The sequence below is a fragment of the Eulemur rufifrons genome, chromosome 20 (assembly GCF_041146395.1).
Source record: "Eulemur rufifrons isolate Redbay chromosome 20, OSU_ERuf_1, whole genome shotgun sequence".
In the NCBI taxonomy this organism is placed as follows: Eukaryota; Metazoa; Chordata; class Mammalia; order Primates; family Lemuridae; genus Eulemur; species Eulemur rufifrons.
This window is the reverse complement of record NC_091002.1, coordinates 29,518,954-29,538,792: the sequence shown is the minus strand read 5'-3', so window position 1 is coordinate 29,538,792 and position 19,839 is coordinate 29,518,954.

Below are 19,839 nucleotides of genomic sequence, written 5' to 3'. Positions count from 1 at the left end.
CCCAAGGCTTGTGTCCTCTGGAAGTGGTGGCCACTCCAAAACCTGGCTTAACTGAAGTCAGCCCCCAAGGGTGGGGGGTGGAATGAGGGGTGCTCATTGAACACCCAGAAAAGCCCGAGGGGGGAACTGTCCTTCATTGCCTAAGTCCTTTATATTCTCAGTGCCTCAATATCCCCACAGGGGAGGAAACAGTCTCTGAAGTACTGAGGCTTCAGGAGACAGGCCGCTGTGGGGTTCGCGGCATCACGGAGCGGCCTGAAAAAGAGCCTGGACCCTATCATCTGCGGAAGGGGGCCCTGGCCGTCCAGCTGTGTGGCCTTCCCCCACCTCTCGGCACACCTTGAAACGACTCCAAGTGTGGGGGCCACGGGATGCTGGTAGCAAGAAGGGGACCAAACTGGACAACGGACTTGGTTACCTCTGTGAGGGGAAGGCGACACCGAGAGACAGGAACTGCACCCCAAAAAAGAACAGGAGTCAGAAGGATGGCAGGAACACCCCAACCTGGGGCGCGCTCGCCAGTTGCGTGCCCAAGATCCTCTCCGTCCCGCGCGAGACCCCAATCTCCGCAGACTGCCCAGCTGGAGACCCGAGAAGCAGGAGTCCTGGCCCTCTCGGCTTCTACACTCAGCGGCTTTCCTGTCCCCTGACCCAAAATGAGAGGGCGCGCGCCGGGCTGGGGCGGGTCCCGGCCCGGTTTCGCAGGAGGTGCCACCTTCCCGCCCCGCGACCACCCCGCTCCAGCAGCCCCCTCCCCAGCTCGTCGACGCGCCCGCGCGCTCTCCCGAGGCGCCGCCCTGGCAGGGGCGGGAATCGAGTCAGAAATTCAGGCTCGAGAAGCAAAGCCTGCGGGGCCGCGGGCAGGAAGAAAACGAGGGGCGGGCGGAGGATGCGGTGCGCGGGAATTTCCCACAGACGCCTGCCCTTTTCTGCTCTGCTTTCAGGAAGGTGCCCCCCCCTGCCCGCGCTCTCCCTGGCAGTTTGGCGCTCGTGCCCCAGCCCAGCGACCCTCCGGCTTCCATCGCCCGCGGCCGCACGCCCCAGTCCCTGCTTACCGCCCCCCGCCGGGTCCTGGGGGGACGCGAGGGGATCTCCCGCAACCGATTCGCCTGCTGCGAGCCAGCCCGGGCGCATCTCGAGAGCGGCAGCAGAGGCAGAGCAACCCGAATGCCCCGCAGAAATAAGTGGGCATCGGAGGCCCTAGCCCAGGCGACGCCCCCACCGCACCGCCAGAGTCCCCGACTGCGCAGATCTGACCCCTTACTTGCCTCGGTGCCCCCTCCCCTGTGCGCCCTGCGGCACCGGTGGTTCGCGCGAGGGTCGTGAAGTGGGTGGGCGAGGGCCGGACCTGGATCTGCACTTACAGAGGCGCTGCGTGAGGGGATGTCCCTTTCTTCCGAGCGCCAGCGGGCTTCTCGGCGTGTCGCGGTCTCTCTCTTCCCGCTGGAGTTGGCGCTCCGCCCCCGCAGCTTTTCTCTGCGCCTCGGACCCGGCTCAGTGCGCCCCGCCTTGCACTCGGCTCCGCCCCGGGGTCCCCAGGCTGTCTCCGAGCCCAAGCCGAGGGTGGGTGCCTGGCTCCCGCACCCCACCGCGTGCCCTCGGGCTGGTGCGCCTAGGGCGCGGGGCACCGTAGCTCTTGAGGCGCTGGTGCGGGTTCCCAGGCAGCCGAAGCTCTAGGAGTGCGGGACTGGAACTGCGGCAAGACACTGAAGGTCTAACGGTGTTCCTCGCTGTTAAGCCCCAGCAAATTAAAGGCAGGTTGGAATATGGACTCTGCCTTGTCAGATCGTCTCAGTTTTCAAGAGAATCTGGAATTTGAGAACTTTATAAATACTCTTTGGGTTAGTTAAAACAAAAACCTTTTGTTGGCCAAAGAGGATATATCTCAGACTTGATACAGTCCACGAGGCTGCCGATTAAAAACTTGTGGATAAATGAACTTGAAACCTCCGTGACATTCTGTGATTCTGCCTCTCCTACTTTATGGGGAACTAACCCCCTTCTCCTCCCCTTTTGGCATCTCCCGGCCATGACCAGAGACAAGAGATCCAACTTTCTGCCTTCCTCCTGGGGAAGGGCTGCTGTTCGGCTGGTGTAGTGGATGGTCAGGACAACCTCCAGATGTGGAGGCAAAAGAGGTTCTGTTGTTTAAGGAGGGGTGATGGGGTGGCCGGTTACATGCCCTGGACACACGCTTTGGTGGAGGTTCCTTTCAAAGGCTTGGTGCATACTTATCAGCTTTGGCTAAAGGCTTCTCCACTCACAGACAACACCCACCCCTTTTTTTTAATGGGGCAAACAGATCCTGGGTCCCTCTGCCCTCTGGTTCTTTCATGGAACCCTCTGAGATAGAGTTATGGCAGGGTTGCTTTCACACATATCTGGAACCCCAGAGATGTCATTTTTAATAACTTGAAGTCCTGACTACTCTTAGCAGAGTAGAGCTTTGCCTGAGGATGGACAGTTTCCAGGGAGATAGTGGTAGCTCAGAGAATATTGCAACAAAGTGCTATAAGGAGTTGTCTTAGTTCAGGCTCCCCCCACAGAGACTCCAAGACAAAGGCTTGAGTGCAGGTGGTTGACTGGGAGGTGATCCTGGGGACACAAGCAGGGTCAGGAGAATTGAGAGAGGGAAGGGAGAAGAGCTGGCACGTAGCAGTGTTAACAATCAGGGCACCACTGTGGCCATCTGGGGCACATTCCGGTTGGCCCACCAATCATAAGGAGCATGCTTCACGATTGTCCACTGCAACACAGGGAGGCTCGGACATTCAGCCACTGATTCCTAGCCCCGCACTGATGACAGTTTCCCTGAGGGCCACAATTTCCCTCACTTCTGAGGTGTGCCTCTGTGTGGTGCAGAAAGACCAAGGCTGCAAAGAAGAGAGGTGTCAGGGTGTCAGGCACTGCATCTGCTGGTGAGTTCGGGTGGGCAGAGGAGATACGGGGCAGGTCACTGAGTCTCTACAGCTGCTGCAAGAGGGGAGCAGAGAGGCATTTCCCTCCTAAGGACAGCAGGAGTTGCACTGACACTGGCGTTCATAGACTGAACTGGGTGTGAGTGCGATTTTTGAGAGGGGCTGAAGACTTTGCATTATGTAGTTGGGGGCAACTTTACATGCCCACTTTGGCTCACAAAGCTAGCGAGAATTGGGGAAGGGGAGATTACTAAAGCAGATAGAATGAAAATTACTAACGGACTTCCCCCTCTAGTCAAAGAGATTTCTCTAATTGCCAGTCCAAAGTCTCTCCTTCTCTCTGAAGGAGTCTCTCCTCTCTGACGTCTTTCTGGGTGAGAGAGACTTAGCTGAACTACATCATAAAGCGCCGAGGGATGGGGAGAGGCGACGGAGAGGACAGGAAAACTGTGCAGGCTGGCGTTGTCACAGATCTGCAGGGGAGAGAGGTTATAGTAGGAAGAACTGGGCATGAGGAAAATGGATAGATGAGGAAGAGACTTCAATGGGGGCCAGATTATAAATTTGAATTCACTTGAGAGACAGTCATCATAAAAATTTAACAGGTACAATATTTTGAAAATATTAAATCTGAGTTTTCTTTATTTTTCTTCCACACAGAATATTCCATAACGGACACTCAGTCATTATGAATCTGGGCAATTGGAGAGGGTTAATGTGACGGCAGAGGAACATCTCTCAAAGACACTTGGTACCCAAAGGGAAGGGTTGAATGGTTGAGTCCGCCTGAGATTGGAAGATTGAACTACATTTAGTGTCCCCACCCCCCAACCCTCACACTGCTCAGAACACGTGTCAACGTGTGTATGTGGGGAACAGAGAGCTCAGGGTTTGTGAGGTAAATCTGATTTTCAGATCATTTCTTTTAAATTACTTTTGACATTTGAATTGTGCTTCTTGAAAGTGACTCCTTTCTGGGACAGAGCCGGGTGGGTCTCCAGGCTTGTGATGGTTACATAAGTAAACTTTTTAAATCATAAAAATGGATACAGATTCTCTGGACCTAATGCATCAATACACATAAAAAGCTTTGAAAATTTACATACTTTAATCTAGAAATTTTATTTTCATGACTATTCTACGGAGTTAATGAATGAAGCAGGTAAAGATTTCACTACAAGGACAGGGACAATAGTATTGTGTAGAATAACAAGGAATTGGAAACAACCCACATTTCCTACAACTTGATTAATTAAAATGTGATAAAGTTGCCTTTATGAAATACCATGCTGTCATTAAAATTTTTCGAACCAATAATAAACTCACATGAATGACTCAAAAATTTAAAAATACACAAAATCATACATTGAAAGGTATCACTCTTGCTCCTGTACCTATCTATTTTGTTCCCTTGGACTCCTCTTATGGGTTTCCTATACTATTCTCCCAGTGTTTCTTTTTGCAAATACAACAGTATATTACCATTTATTATCCTCTAAGAAGCTTCCATTTCAGTATATGAAGAGCTTCTTCATTCCTTTTTTGAAACAACTGTAGAGCAGTCCATTGTGTGAGGATACACCAAAGTTTTTTTTTTAAGTTTCCTTTTGCTGGACATGTTGTTTAGTATTTTCAAACTATGCCTGTTAAATTACAAATTGGTTTGGTGTTGTTTTTTTTTTTTCCAAATTTTTGGCTATTATAGTGCTACCCTATGAAATGATATGCATATACTCAATGAATAACTTTGTACATAGCCTCTCTTTGTATATGTGCAAATCTATTTGGATAATGGAATTCTAGAAATGGTATTGCTGAGTCAAAGCATAAAAGCATATGTAGAATGCTTTTTTTTTTTTTTTTTTTTTTTGTTGTTGAGACAGAGTCTCGCTCTGTTGCCCAGGCTAGAGTGAGTGCCGTGGCGTCAGCTTAGCTCACAGCAACCTCAGACTCCTCGGCTTAAGCGATCCTACTGCCTCAGCCTCCCGAGTAGCTGGGACTACAGGCATGCGCCACTATGCCTGGCTAATTTTTTCTATATAGATTTTTAGTTGTCCATATAATGTCTTTCTATTTTTAGTAGAGATGGGGTCTCGCTCTTGCTCAGGCTGGTCTCAAACTCCTGACCTTGAGCGATCCACCCGCCTCGGCCTCCCAGAGTGCTAGGATTACAGGCGTGAGCCACCTCGCCCGGCCTAGAATGCTTTTTCATAGATATCGCCACGTTGAACTCCATAGGGGTCTCACCATTAAGCAGTTTTTGGAGGGTAGAGGTGAGTGCCGGGGGCTGCACCTGATCAATGACCAAATGTCTGTGGGGCCTAAAGAGGCGATATTCAAGAGCACGATTCCTCAGCAATGCCGTTCCCTTGCACGGGTCCTCAGTCCTGAGTGCGCATGTTGCCTCAGTCATTCAGAGTATAGTAGGGAGGGGGCACTGTTCTCTCCAAAATTACCCCAAGTTATTTTTCTGTGTGCCTGTGTGTCTCTCCTGGAGTAATGAATAACCAAATTAAGAATGTGCCCTTGTTATTGACTGTAGACATACTGTTAAACTCTTTAATTGCTTTTAAAGTCAATGTAATTAAGCTCTATGAATTAAAGTTGGAAAAGGTGAAGCTAAATTAGTGGTTCAGGTGCATCGGCACTGGCTCCACTTTTCATTCCGTGCACTCAGCTTTCACGTGGTTCTGCAGAGTGGCTCTTTAAGACGTGCCACCTGACTCACCTGACCCAGGTGTTTTTCCCTCTCTAGCTTCCCTCTGCCTCTAGGGCAGTGCCAGGAAGGTGATAGCCGGGAGTGACATGAAGCGTCAGGTTCTGTGCCCACCAGCCACCCTCCCTGTCTATGGAGGAAAAAGATAAGCTTGCATGAAACCTGGAGAGTTTTGGTCAGGATTTGTGATTGCTGTTGAAGTTGTTTCAGAACATTTTCAGAGTCCTCGGGAGGAGGAAGCGGGGTTGAGAGAGCAAAGACCTTGCGGGGAAGCAGCTCATCAATGGACTCAAAACTGGACTCTAAAATGGAGAGTCCGGTTCATGAAATTGCGTTTGTAGAAATGACCCTGTTCGCCGGAAGGAAGGTGAATGAGAGGACAGCGCTGTAGCTAATAAGAAAGACTCAAGGCTTCCAAGTCCAGATCCACATTCGGTGGGTTTGGGAAGGGTTTTGTCTTACAAGGAGGCACTTGGAAATGGATTTATGTTGAGCCTCAGCTCCTCTGGCTCTTCCTCCTCCAGGTGAAGACGTGTATCTAGGTGTTCACGTGCCATTCCTCCCTGAGCTCAGGAAAAGGATAAAAAACTCCTTCCTCAGGTGAGTCAACTGAGGGTGAGGGGTGGGTTGGTTTGGGTGCATACATTTGGAAAAAATTCACATAATGTAGAAATGTGGAAAGTTAAAGTTTTTCTCTGCCCCCTATCCACAATCCAGCCCCTTAGAGGTGACCCCTGTTACCTAGACTTTATTATATCTGTTCATATGCAAACCAAACAGGCTTTGGGGATGCTTGGGCCTGTTATGGGAGGACTAGGAGAGGGAGAGAGTCATTTTCACTATGGGTGACATCGGGCTATGAGTTATTTAGCTTGAATATTAAAAGGGATGTGACTTTGGCTTATGTCCTGTGGTATAATAAGCTGTCTTAGGTTGGGTTCCCCTAAAAGCAGATCTTGAGTCAAAGATTTGGGTGCACCATGTTTCTTGGGCAGGTGATCCCCGGACACACTGTCCAAAAAATAGAAAAGGGAGATGGGGAAGGAAAGGCAGCCAATAAAGGGTGTGAAATGAAGCAGGTTGCCACCGTGGGAAAACAGAACTTAATTTCACTGGGGAGCCCTAGGCCACGGCGTGGAACAGCCATCCCAGAGTTCTACCAGTGGGGGGGAGGTGATGGAGCTGGCAGTCATCTGTGAGAACTCTTCCTGAGGGGTGCTCTATGGGCAGAGCAGACTCCTGTGGTCAGAGAAAGCTCCCAGGCAAAGAGATGCCCGTGTGGATAGCTGGAAGACAGGCACTGAAATAGTGAGGGCATGTGTACACGTGTGTATGGGGGACCTGAGAACATTTGTGCCACGGGCATTACTTTGCAGAGTTGTACTATAATTTCTGGGCTGGCCCTGTTTTTGTGTCTCTCATCCTCTGGCAGATTTGTCTGAGCATGTCCTTTTCATGGTAGAGGCACAGGTGCAAGAGCAAACAAGCCCAACAGGCAAAACCAAAACCATTCCGAGCCTTTGCTAGCATCACATCTGCTAACATCCGATTGGCTGGAGCAAGCTGCATGTGGATCCAGAATCATGGGTTGGGAGGATGCTGCAAAGGCAGCATGGCCAAGGGCATGTATGCAGGGAGAAGTGAAGAATGGAAACAATCGATGCAGTCCACACTTAGTTCCTGGGTCTTAGATCCCAAATCTCCTTCAGCTGCTGCTCAGATTCTATGAGTCAGCTCATTGCCTTAGTAATTTCTCTTTTTAGCTTAATTTATCCAGAGCTGAATTCTGTTGCTTGCTATCAAGGAACGCTAACAGATCCAGGTATTTTTGTGTGGGACAAAACAGGCTCAGGCAGGTTGAGTCTCAAAGGTCCCACAGCTGGTGGGTGGCAGAATTGAGATTCAAATCCCAAATCCAGGCTTCTTCCTCTGCACTAACTTGAGAATTGTGGTTTCCCTTGTGCAAGGGGAAGATAGGCTGGGATCAGGATTCACATGCTCTTGCTCTTGTTAGTGAACTCCGCCTGCCTTGTGGGGAGTATGGTATTGAAGCAAGTACAGGGCAAAATGGGAGAGCAAGGAGCAACTTTTCCAAGACCTATGCTTGTCTCTGGAGGCCAAGGACATTCCAGCCCAGGTGGCTTGGTATCAGGCAGACTATAATGGCAGCTCTCAAATTGGAGTGTGTATCAAGACCTTTCTCGAATTATACATGCCCGGGCTCAATGCTGGTAGATTCTTATTCTGTGTATCAATAATATTTTCCTGGCTTCTTCGAGTATCCATTCTTTGCCAAGTTCCCCCCCCCCCAAAAAAAAAACAACATGAAAACTAAAAATACTCTGATGGAAATCATTGTCTATAAGAAGCAGACCTGAATGAACTCTGCCTCAAAACAGCAGAACATCTTCCCAGCAGGGTGGCATTTTGTTTTCTCACTTGTAATATCATAGATCAGCCAAGATGGTGTGAATGCTTTTCTTTCTTTTAATAAAAAATTCAGTTTGGGGCCTTTTCCCTGTATTTAATTCAGTTTGGACATTTTCCAAACCTGTGCTAGTTGAAAGCGTCTCTGAAAACATAAAAGCTGGGAAGAGAAAGTTAAAATTGGTGACAAATTCAACATGCTGTTTCTGAGTACCAGCTCTGTGGAGCACATTCTGGCGGTCAGCGTAAGGCTTTGAGAAGTGCAGCGTGGGGTGCATTGGAACTGGGGCAATGATGCAGAAGAAAAGAGATGCCAGGTTATCCACGGGCATAGGTTGTCCAGGGAATTGGAAGTAGTTTTTGAGAAACTACATACCCCCCAGAATGGACTGAATTACACACATGCATCTCCTTTTAAACAGAAGATATCTAACATTTAAGTCCAGAAATGCTTTTGCAGGGCTGAGAGCTGGGAGATGCTGGAGTAGCTTGCAGCCTGCTCAGGAGTCTGCATTGTGTGGCTGGTCGCACGTTTTTGGCCTTTGTATCACTTTGGGATTGAATTGGAAATAAAGAAGCCAAGCTTGTGGCTCCAAAATCTTACTGCTCTCATCACAGGCACCCTCCGTGGAAGAGATAAAAGATGTCCCTACACAAAGGCATCTGCGGGCATGGGACGTTGGTGCTTTTGCCCTGGATGGTGTACTTGGAGGGGAATGGTGGATGAGAGTCGGTGGGGAGGTTGTACTAGCTGGAATTGCACACCTGTTTCTGTCGTCTGATGCCTGGGCTCTCATTACCACACCGCACTGTCCCTGCCCCACAAGGGGCCCTTTAGAAGGAACGATAAGGAGTAGGGTGTGGATAGCGCCAGCAGGGGCCACTGGGCTTATGCACGGCAAAAGCAGATGTGGGGGCTGAGGGAGGCCCACACAGACACGCATCTTTATTTGCTGAGATCCAGCCTCCCAACTGAGAAACTCCAAGTGGAGCTGAGGGTGGAGTGAAAGAAACAGAGGGACACGTAGGTAAGAGATAGCGGGGGAGCAATATTGTAAATAACCATGTTATAAACCCTTGAAAGGCAGGAAGTGAAGGGGGTCCACCACTGACATTGTCCACATCTGGACGCCCAGTGGGTGCCATGCTCCTTCTTCTAGTATCATTCCACACTCCTGCCCCTAACTTTTTTTGAAATGGCAAAAGCCCTCCTTGGTGTTCATTTTTTCCCCCATGGCATGTCCATTCCTACAGAATGTTCTTTGCGTCATAACCTGCAAAGCTAGAGTTCAGTCTACAACTTTGCTGTTATTCAAGGCCAACTAGTTCAATATGTGTTGCTGGATATTGCATCGCAGGGAGTTCTGAAGTCAGCATCTCCCCACTTACTTCTGTGCATCTTTGCAAGCCAGTTAACACTGCGATCTTTTTGAGGTCCATCTGGTGGGCTCGAGTTTTCCAAGCTGGCTTCTATTTGATGTCTTGGGGTAGTGATTACTGCTATTTTTTTTTTTTTACAACAGAAAGTGTTCTTGAAAGGGACAACTATTATTTTCCACTTTTATTTCTTTGCAGGCAGTGCTTTAATACCCGAAGGGGGATCATTTGGCAATTGGACTGGTTTAGATAAAAGCCTGGCAACTCCCAGAATGAAGTGATAGAGTCTGTCATTTTTGCATCTGTTGTTCCCAAGGCCAATACTGTACCTTCATTGTGCCTGGTGGTCGCTCAAATGGGTTACCCCAGTTATGATTTTTCCCCCTAAGCGATTTCAGCCTCACTTTAAGAACTATTATTAATGAAAATGGCACATTAAGACAGACAGGCTCTCCAAGAAGGCAGTTCTTGTAAGAGAAAGCTGGTTAAAATCCAGATACTTTAGACATGTGGAAAAAGAAACTGGAATAAGAAACTGTAGCATGTTAGCAGTGATTACCTCTAGGTGGTGGGATTATGGAGGAATTTGCAATGTGTCTATTTTTAAATCGATGCACAGAAGATGTGAATTACTTGTGTAACAAAGAATACATACACAAAAAAAAAGTTATACAGATATTTGATACCTTGCAAACAACAATATTTTGTTTTGACACATTCAATGCTTTTGAAAAGTTCATTGGGGAATAACTAACCTAATCAGATAATTTTGCACAAATGTTTTCTAATAGCCAAACAACTGGTTAAGAACCATCTTATCAAATGGTTAACCAGTGTAAAGGCTCCCCAGGGAGAAAGCTGAATACATGGGTGAAGCTTCCTTATGTCACGGGCCCCATCAGTAGGGTTGTGCTCATCTGGCACAGGACTCTGATGATCCATCTCAAAGGCCTCTGGGAGTAGCTTTCCATAAGGCCTTTGCCTCAGCCAAGCATCATTTGTTGCAACCACCAGAAATACACTGAAACCAACTCAAGCCAAGAGAGGAATCTGGAGGAGACAGCTGGGTGTGTCTCATGAAACCCACATCAGGACTCTTGGGGGCCAGAATCACAGCTGGAAGATCATCCCAGCAGCTGCCTCTCCATCCTCTGGGGCTCTGCCTGGTTTTCCATGCTTCCTCTCTGTGTGTCTGCTCTGTCCTTCTCTTTCTCTGCCCCAGCTTGGCCAGACTTCCTAGTTTTATAGCCCCGGAATCTCACGTGCCTAGGAGAGAGAGAATTTAACTGACCTAATTTGGGTGAGGTATTTACTCATGTGGTTACTAGCCCACAGGGCGCATTTGTGTTATTTGAAATGGGTGCCCTTCCTCCAGGAAGTTGCAGCTCTGAGCCAGGACACACAACTCAGGCTTTTGTTGCACTCACCCCCTCCTCTCCTAGCGCAGGGCACAACCCAGACAACAGTACATGGCAGCCCTTGTCAACTCTTGATCCAATCAGCTGTGGCTGGGATAGGGGCAGGTAGAATCATATAATGTCCTTTAAGGTAGAATCATATAATGTCTAGGTGGGCAGGAAGGACAGCATTCCTCTCCTCTGTCCCCAGGAAGAAAAACAGCTCTAAAACTTTCCACCCTGCCTTTCTCAGGCAGATCATGCTACAGTGCGGCTGGAGGTTCTCTGTCCTGGCATATCCCATTAAGAAACTGCATGCAACCCTGTTTGTAAGTATGGAGACTATGATTGAATAGAAGTTGGTAAATGTGTTGCTATGTATAGCTAAGGGGAAAAAATAGAGCTCACAAGGACTCAAATTGCTCTGTCAAATAAATGAGTGAAATCAATGGTAATTTGGGAGCACTTACCACTGAGAAAAAAATGGTTTATTAAAGGAAGAAGTAGAAGTTCTTCTTTGGGAAATTTTCATTTTAGAAACTTGAGACATCTGGGATGGCACGGGATCGTGGCTGCTGGGAGAGGGCCAGGGGCATGTGTCAGACGTGTCTAGATGGCTTCTCCAGCCACCCCTTCCCCCTGAACCAGAATCCCCTGCTCAGAGAAAGCAATCAGGATTTTCCTCTTTGAACTCTGTTCGAACCCACTCCCTATAAAGAGGCTCATGGTTTTCTGAAATCTGTTTGTAATTGTCAGCCTTGTTCCCCTATCGGACATAAAAACCCATCTGCAGTTCTGGAAAGCCACTGGTCTCCTCTGCATCTGATTTCTCTCCACACCTCCTGCTATCTCCTGTGCTTGACACTTCTCCAGGCTGTGTCTAGGGCCCCCCTGGTTTCCTTGTCTCTCCCTGCAGAGCAGGCTCTCCTGACGGGTCATCACTGACTTGGGATTTTCTCTTCTCCACCCTCCTGGTGACATGGAGTTTCCAAATTTCCTTTGAGTCCAGCTGCCGCTGACTGCCTTCCCTCTGCCCCTCACCGTCCCTTTAGATCCAATATAGTTGGGCACATATTTCAACGTGTCATTCCATTAGCCTTTGTGGAATGACAAGTCATTTTTTCCTCTTATAGTTGGAGGTCAACATATTTATAATTCACCTTAGAATATTCTTTGAGATATTGGAGATGTGCCTGGGTTTTCTGTTTTAGGTTTTATTGTCTATTTTCTGCTACAAAATAACTCCAACTTAATTCAATTCAAGGCTCAACGGCACTGGGCTGGAAGGGGCAATCATGGCAGTGGACGCTGATGGCCACACTTTAAACTTGGACATAATTGGTTGAATCAGTCTCATCTAGGGCGAGGAGTTTGTGAAGTCTTTGAATTTCTTCTGTCTAACTCCTAACCCTGGTGTTATTTTCTTTTTCAGAGAATATTGGGCTATACATCATGTCTTACACTGTAGGTTTGATGTGACTTAGCCAATTAACTATTCAGTGATTCCTTGGACGGTTTTAAAAATCTAGGGAGAAAAATAGTTTGACTCATTTTAGAGATCTTCGGTTAAAAAAGCTGCAGGGGATTTGTAGGAGCCAGGTTGTAAAATGCAGACAAAATCCCTGAGCAACAAAAGACCCTTATGGGCAAGTCACAAGGTAGATGCAATGATTTTTCATGCACATGGTTAGGAGTTCTTTGGTAGACCCATAAAATTGTTGGGATAATGGGTCCAAGGAACTCAGAATAGCAAGCCAAGGATAACCTTCATAAAGAGATTTAAAAATGTTTTCTGCCAGGCAGGAAGAGCCAGCACAGAGAATCCTCAGAACGAAGTGGGTTATTGAGAAAATGATTACATTATTTAATCCTGTAATTAAATGGCTGGAAACCTTCTGGGGTGTTTTGTTAAGTGTCCAGAGTTTAGAAGACATTCTGGAGGAGAAAAAATAATCTAATTAAGCATTATTGAATAATTGTGAAGTTTGGTCATCAGAGCTCTCCTTTTATTCTGCCCTCACTAGGATATGAAATTGTTATGAGTAGAAATTGGAGATGAAATTGTCCTCTGATGCTGTTGGAAAGGGTTGTTGTAGAACATGGATTAGTGAGTGGATCACGTACTGTATTCTTGCTCCTCTCAATTACTCAGACTGCAAAATGACTTCCATCTGCGGATACTCTTACAAACCGGCACATTCGGTTGCTCTGCTTCTTCACCTTGGATGTACATTAAAATCACCCAAGGAACAGTAAAAAAATACTGATACTTGGAGCCTCATCTGAGGGATTCTAACTTAATTGGTCTGGAGTGTGCCTGAGTATTGGGCTTTTTAAAAATTTCTCTGGATCATTCCAATACCTGGTGAAGTCTAAGTACTTCTGTATGGGATTTTCTTACTACTTTAAACCTTTTTTGACAAATATATTCTTTGAGGTTGGATTGATTGGTCATTGAGACCTGGTGTTTCTGCCAAACGATGTGTTAATGTTGACAACCTAATTAAAGAAGATTTAGATTGTTCTGATGTATTCTTCAGCTGAACATGCCTATCTTGTACTAAAATAAGTTTGTGTATAGAAATCTACAAAATCCTTATTTTAAGTTCAATTGAATTTAGAATTTCCTGAAATAGTTTAAAGTTTTTTTTGAGAGCCCTGATAACATTTTGTTTTGAAAAAGGTTATAGCCTGCAAAAAGGGATCTAATTTATTCTTAAACAGACAACAGTTTATATATTGAACCAAAATTTGGGAGTTAGAATGGTTCCTAGTGTATCAGTTAGCTTTTACTGCATAACAAATTGTCCCAAAATGTAGTGTCTTAAAACAAAAACTATTTATTATTTCTCAGGAGTCTATGGGTCAGCCTGGCATTTCTGCCTGTCTGAGCCAGGCTTGGCTGATCTTGGCTGGCTTGCACATGTGTCTGAGGTCAGCTGTGAGCTGGATGTGGGCTAGCTGGTCTAGGATGGCTTCACTCATATGTCTACTGTCCTTCCAGCTGTAGACTGGGGTGACTGGGCCCAGAATCAAACATGATATTGAAAGACACAATCCTGAATGCCATAATCCTGAGTAGTGGAATCCTAAAAGATCAAAATCTCAAAAATATCTGGAAAAACAATTTAAAAGTTCTTTAAAAGATATTTATTTACATTTTTTTTTTAAATAAGCCCAGGGAGGAACCCAGGGATGCAAGTGCATTTGAAGTGTCAGTGATCAATGTATCCTGCGATTTACATTAATTCTCACAGTTAACTGAGTCCTTGGTTCGTCAACACACCAGCCAAGTGATCCGCCACTGATACCCTTCTGTTTTGAAGTTTCACTGTGACATATTTATGCATACATTTTTTTAAAACTGGATTTATTTTACTGAGTGCTTGCCAGAATATTTTAATCTGTAGACTTCTGTCCTTATTCAATGTTGAGAAATTCTCAGCTATTCTTTCTTCAAAGAGAATTTTTGCACCATTTCCCCTGTTATATAATTATCGCCCTCCTACTTTCTTTGGGTTGGTGTTGCTGTTGTTTCTGCTTTCTGTAATCTGGGCTTCGCTTACGCTGCTCCCCCGTCTGGAAATCCCTTCCCACCAAAAAAACCCCTGCCCCACATTCCTCCAAGGTTCAACTCAAATAACTTGCCTTCCAGGAAATCTCTTTGGATCCCCAATTGGATATACCCATTCCTCCTTTGTGCTGTGGTCATATACAATTGTAAGCTCTCTGAGGCCAGGATGGTGTCCTCCATTTCTAGTACATTACAGGACACAGGTAATTCATGGCCTATTGGTTGTTTGATTTTGATCTATGAAAAAATATTGGAAGGTCATCACAGAGAGGGAGAGTAGAACTCTGGTTCAGGGGGAAAGAATAGGAAACATGAGGACTTCTTGGACAATTGGACACACTGCCCATATGGAGGCATAAATTATGTGAACACATGATAATTGCTACCTCAGAGATAATGATAACCATTACTAGTGTCTGAGTCAGTTCAGGATGTTGTAACAGTATAGCATAAACCACAGAAATGTATTTCTTACAGATTGGGAGGCTGGGAAGTCCAAGATCAAGGTGCCAGCAAATCTAGTATCTGGTGAGGGCTCACTTCCTGGTTTGCAGGTGTCCATCCTTTTGCTGTGTCCTCCCATGGTGGGCAGCAGAGACAGAGGAAGCAAGCTGTTTCTTATAAGGGTCTTTTCTTATAAGTGTCTCCTCTGATAAGGGCACTAATTCTCTTCATGATGGTTTCGCCCTCATGACGTAATTACCTCCCAAAGGTCTCACTTCTTAATCACCGCATTGTGCATTAGAATTTCAACCTATGAATTTTGGAGGCAGGGGAACACAGTCCATAAAAATAGTTCATATTTATTCAGTGTCTATTGTGTGGCAGCCATTATGCTAAACACTTTAATCCATTGTTTCGGTTCATGCTCAAAGCAGCGCTAGAAGGGAGGCAGTATGATTCCCATTTTCTAGCTGAGGACACCCAGCCTCAGAGGCAGTGTGGGTGATGTGCCTGAGGGCACAGAGCTGCTAAGCTGGGGCTGGTCTGGCCAACTCCAGGGTGTGCGCTGATGACCACACTGTTACAAGGTCTCCTGAAGGCAAAGGCATGTACACAGGACCAGAGCGTTTGGTAACCGTTAAACATTTAGAGTATGTTGTTCCACCAGAGCCACAACTTGCTTTTGCTCTGTAAATGCTGATTTCTGTGGCAGCTGGATACTCTTGCAGCCCAGCCAACTCTAGACCAAAATCACTCTTAGGCTCTTAGAATCAGCCTTGGGCCACTGCTTACATAACTGATAACTATAATAAACATAGGGGGTAGTAATTGTATTTACACTTAAAGTGTTATTCACACAGTCCTCAGGGAATATTGGAACATTCTTATACTTTTCAGATAGTTCACTAATGTCTTAAATGTCATTATGGCAAAGTGTCAGTGACATATGAAGAATCTGTCCACATTTATATCTTTATATTAAATATTAGTGGGGGAGCACATAATTCCCACAAAATTATAAGACCCCATCATTTACAGAATAGCCCGGTAAATCTGCCAGACTTTTCTGATCATAAAAATTTTGTTTTGGCTCAATTTACATTTTCTGGTATTTCAAAAGAGTTGTGATTTTCTTACAAAGTATGGTGATGCTAATTACATGACAGCAAAATACTGTCTCTTTGCAATTTTGTAAATAGGTCTGAGCATAAATTAGGATGGTGGGGATGACCACCTTCTAAATGTGGATGCCAAGGTTATGAGTTTTGTTTTCTTGAGTGTTGAGGTTAGGGTGAGCGGAACGAGTGGCTTTCTCAAACTGAGAAAACTGAAACTACCAATTTCCAAGGTGGCTTCAGTTTTGGATGTGTGGGAAGGGACGTGGGAAGGACTCATGCGAAAGGGTCATGCAAGGTGATGGTTACCTATGCTATCTCCTTCAGAACGCTCTTAGCATGCCTGCCTAAGCCATAACTCTCTTTGGAAAGGTTGCCACATGAAGATCAGTAGGTTGAATTGTGTCTTCCCAAAAGATATGTTCAAGTCCTAACCCCCAAACGTGTGAATGTTCTTATTTGGAAATAGTCTTTGCAGATGCAATCAAGTTAAGATGAGATCATTAGCGTCCACCTTAATCCAATATGAGTGGTGTTCTTATAAGAAGGGAAGGATTTGAACACAGACGCACACAGAGAGGGGGACAGATTGGAGTTATGCTGCCACAAACCAAGGAATGCCTGGGGTGACCAGAAAGGATGAGACAAGGGAAGATCCTCCTATAGAGGTTTTGGAGGGAGTGTGGCCCTGTCAACACCTTGACTTTGGACTTCCAGCCTCCAGAACCATGAGAGAATACATTTCTGTTCTTTTAAGCCACCCAGTTTGTGGTATTTTGTTACAGCAGCCTTAGGAGCCTAATACAATCAGTGACTCTCAACACTGGATATTTAGAAATACCTGAGGGGCTAATGCTTGGGCCTCCACCCTAGATCAACAGAATTGGAAATTTCCATGGGCTGGGTGTTTTAAAAATGCCCTCAGGTAATTCTAATATGCAACCAAGGTTGTGAACCACTGATACAGGTCATCGTTCTTGTACCCCAGGGCCCTGTTTATGGGACTACAACTAATGAGGCCAATGATTGTCACCTAACCTAAAGGTAGGTATGAGCTGGCCTTTCAAGCATGAGAACTCTGCCCAACATGAACATCTTATACAGCAAAGATTATGTTTTAACTCAATCAGATCTTCTCTATTGGAGATTTCAAGGTAAGATGTCATACCTCATCAGCAGACGGTTGAGGGGCACACAAGTGGAGAGAAGGCACTGAGCAAAGCCTGCCCGAAGCAGGGGAAGCCATGACTGAGTGGGAGGCACAGGGCAGAAAAGTCAGCGGTGGGGAGTAGGGCAGAGCTTCAGAGGAAAGTAGAAATGCAGGTGTTGAGTCAGCTTGGAAGACTTCTTGGGTTGCCGTAGGATCCTCAAAGTTGCCAACAGAAACCCAGTACTGCTGCAGGATCTGCCACAGGGAAGAAGGAGGCTCCATTCTCTACAACCTTGTTACTCCGTGTGGTCTGTGGACTGGCAGGCAGCATTACTCCACATTAGAAATACAGAGTTTTAGGCCCCACCTTCCACCTCCTGACTCAAGATCTGCATTTTTACGAGATCCTCAGGTGATCCATTTACTCACTAAGTTTGACAAGCACAACTGTATCAACCTGGCTGAGTGGCTCCCAGTTACATTTCCTGGGCTTCTTTACTCTCTGTTTCTTCTTATAAAAGCCTAACCACCAGAGGAAACCTGAGAGGGGTCTCTGTTTCTCATAGCCTGAAAGATCTCCTTCTCCCCCTCCCCATGAAAGGCAGAAATAATTTTCTGTGTAAGAGCTCTATAAAGTTGGAGAGATCTTGAAATGAGTCTGGGCGTTAGGAATTGTTGGAGGCTTCCTGTGCTATTCATCATAGTTGTGTGATTTCCATAACGGTTGGTCCCACAGAGGCAAAGCTTTGCAAATATCTCTAGCTCAGCGGTTCTCAAAGTGTGGTGCCTGGACAAGCAGCTTCTGCATCTTCTGGGCCACTTGTTAGAAATGCAAATGTGCAGACCTACTGAATCAGATCCTCTGGGGTGGGAGGCGGAGCTCGAAATCTACTTCAATAAGCCCTCCAGGGATTCTGGTGCATGCTAACATTTGCAAACCACTGCTCTAGTTTATTGGTTTTACACAATGGATGCTATCATTTTCAGAACTACTGGGCAAATGACCTGGGCACGTCACATCTAACCCTTTTGTAAAAACACTGGTGGGGCAGCTCTGTTTGCAATAATCCCAAACCGAAAATGACCCGAGTGCCCACCGAGTGCAGAATGGATGAACAGATTGGGGTATATTTACGCACAGGAAGATAGCAGTGGGGATGAAGGATTTCCAGCTACAGATAAAATGTTGAATGAAAAAAAGTCAGAAGCAAAAGAGTTTATACTGTATGATTCCAGTTGTGTAAAAATATAAAAACAAGCAAAAATAATCTATGTTATTAGAAGTCAGGCTTTGCACACGATGATCCACCTCTCTGGGCCATTGTCCCCTCCCCACCTTGCTTCCCTGCCCTTCCCTGTCTGAATCCCACTCACTTGGCCAATTCTCGGCTTAGATGTACCTTTGGCAGAGTCTTTCTCTGTCGCCTTGTTCAGAAGTCATCAGGAGAGGGGAGTGCCTGCAAGGAGGCACGAGGAGGTGTGGGGGCAGTGGTAATGTTCTGTCGCTTGCGGTGGATGTTCATGGCAGTGGTGTGTTCTTTTTGCAAAAATATCAAGCTGTGCGCTTCCCATTTGTGCACTTTTCTGTATGTATGTTATTATACTTCCATAAAAATTTTTAAGAGTATTGGTGGGTGTTGTAAAATGTTTGAGTCCTGATGTGATTTTCCTCTAGCAATTTTTTTTTTTTGACAGCCTGTAATTTGGGGTCTGGGTCCCATCTCTTGTTTTCAGTGCATCAGATGAGGAATGTTAGTGACCCATGTGGTGATGTGAATTAATCTCCAAAACCTCACTTGGAACAGAGTGTTAACACTGTAAAATGACTAGAAATTTATAAAGTGTTTTAAAATACATCTTGATTGTGTTTTAGGGTAAAGTTTTTTGCAATATAATTTATTTTTTGATTAGTGATTGGCTTCCCCAGATTGGTTTTTTTATTTTAAATAGCAATTGTACCATCTTTTTTCCAGAAGTCTCCCCTTAAAGCACCTTTGGAATTCTGTGGAAGAGAAAATGTCTGTGTGGTTATTTGTTCTCCATGAGCCAGCCCACCCGGTAAACACATGGGCAGAGCTTTTTGAGGAAGCAATTTTTATTGAGTAAGATGAACATCTGTTTTAAACTTATAATGAAGACATTTACAAATCATTACAGCTTCTTTCCAAAAAGCACAAGTACTTATTACATATGCATGGCCTAACCTGCATCGTAGATAAATAATAAGAAAGGAGGGAAAGACGGAAGAATGTACCAGCACAATCAGCACTTATTCAGACCCCAGATGGCATGGTGCAGCCCTTTGCTGTTATAATTGACAAGGTAGTTCAAGAAAGGATAACGCTCCCTTCTGAGAGTTGCAGGGCTTGGTTTTATTTTCATGACACAGATTAGGGTTTCATGGAAAATCGTGCCACAATTCTCTCCTAATGAGATTCCTGGGTTTTGAGGGAGAAGGAGCATTTGAGGTTCTCTCGTGCAATCTGCCTCTTTGACAGGTAAATGAGACGAAGTCCACAGAGGCTAAGTGGCCTCCCCAAGGCTGTGTGCCTGGTGAGTGAAAGGGCTTGGCTGGGAACTCATGGGTCTGGGCTTTTCCCAGGGACAAGGGAAAAGATAACAGAGAGCTGGTCCCCATGGACAGGGACGGGAAGTGACGGGAGCCCGAGGACCCGAAGCAGAGCTCGGTGGGCTCGCAATAGAAAACTGGGGCACTCCAAT